This window comes from Coenobita brevimanus, chromosome 109, assembly GCF_032717465.1.
Source record: "Coenobita brevimanus isolate Jiangsu-jjx chromosome 109, ASM3271746v2, whole genome shotgun sequence".
In the NCBI taxonomy this organism is placed as follows: Eukaryota; Metazoa; Arthropoda; class Malacostraca; order Decapoda; family Coenobitidae; genus Coenobita; species Coenobita brevimanus.
Window position 1 is genome coordinate 21,977,153 of NC_137062.1, and position 1,715 is coordinate 21,978,867.

The window sequence follows — 1,715 nt, forward strand, 5'->3', positions numbered from 1 at the left end:
CCTGGAGACCGTTGCTAGAGAGGCCAATGATCCATTCTTTGGATGTTTTGAGGAAAGACAGAGAGAGGATAAGAGCAATAAGAAGGTTGGGTATATAAAGAAAAGGAGTGTAAACTTAAATACAGAGGCTTCAGAAACAAAGGACAAAGGAACTTTGAGTGATGATAAATGTGTTAAGCAATTATGTTGGATCTGTAAGAATTCTCATCAGCTACGTAATTGTCCTCAGTTTCTGAAGTACTCTCCTGAAAAACGAGTAGAAGTAATTAAGGACATGAAAATATGTTTTAACTGTTTGGCATCAACCAAGCACAAAGCCCAAGGATGCTGGCTGAAAAGGACATGTGATTTTAACGATTGTAAAGGAAAGCATTCAAGACTGTTACACACAGGACTGCAGCTTAGTAAGAGTACTGATACAGAAGCCAGTGAAACAGTAGCAGTAGGTGCAGCAAAGAGTTATGCTTGTGGAAATGCAGGAAGGGACGACTGTATTGCATTACCAGTCGTACCGGTAAATATTCATGGAGCTGGTAAGAAAAGAGAAATAAAAACATACGCCTTGCTTGATCCTGGCAGTAGTAAGTCTTTCTGTTCCGTGGACCTGATTAAACAGCTTGGCGTGGAGGGTAATCAGACTTCATTGTTGATGACTACTCTGAGTGACAGCAAAACCATTGAAGTGTTGGAAGTGTCTTTGGAGGTGTCAGGTATTTCTGGTCGGAGTAAGCAAAAGGTTGTACAGATCCCTAAGGCATATGCAGTGTCGAACCTCCCCGAGATGACTGACAGTATTCCAGATGCTTCTTATATTTCAAACTGGAGACATTTAAAGGACCTTGATTTTCCTCAGGTGGGTAGTGGAGTTTCCCTAATCATTGGTCAGGACCTTCCGCATGTGTTAACTCCTCTCGAGGTGAGGAAGGGTCTTCATGGTGAGCCATATGCGGTACGCACACTACTGGGGTGGACTGTAAATGGACCTCTCGGGAAGAGTAGTAAGAATAATGCAGTGTGTAATTTTATTAATTCATTACCAGGAACAGAACCTAGTCTAGAGGAACAGGTAGAGAAATTTTGGAAGCTAGATGTTGGTCAACATCTGGCTAGCTCAGACACACAACTCTCAGTTCTAGATAGGAAGGCTGTGGACGTCTGGATGAACTCTGCTTGTCTCGCTGATGGACATTATCAGTTAGACATACCTTTTAAGTCCAATCCTCCAGAATTACCTGATAATTTTTCTGTTGCTCTTAAAAGGTTAGAGTCTCTTGGTAGAAAGCTATCCAGAGACAGCCAATTGCATGAACTTTATGCAAAGGAGATAGACAGGTTATTGGAGCAAAAGTATGCCGAACGTGTGCCAGATGAAGAGGTGGATGCTCATAGAGGTAGGATATGGTATATTCCTCATCACAGTGTCGTACATCCTAGGAAGCCCGGCAAATTTCGAATTGTGTTTGACTGTGCAGCTGAGTATGAGGACACCTCTCTAAATAAAAGGGTATTGCAGGGACCCGACTTAACAAACACACTTCTTGGAGTGCTGCTTAGGTTTAGAGAAAACAGTATTGCGGTCAGTGGTGATATAAAAGAAATGTTTCACCAAGTGAAGGTGTCACCTCAGCATTGTGATGCTCTGAGGTTTCTCTGGTGGCCAGGAGGTGACCTGTGTAAGAAGCCGGTAATATATAGGATGACTGTTCATTTATTTG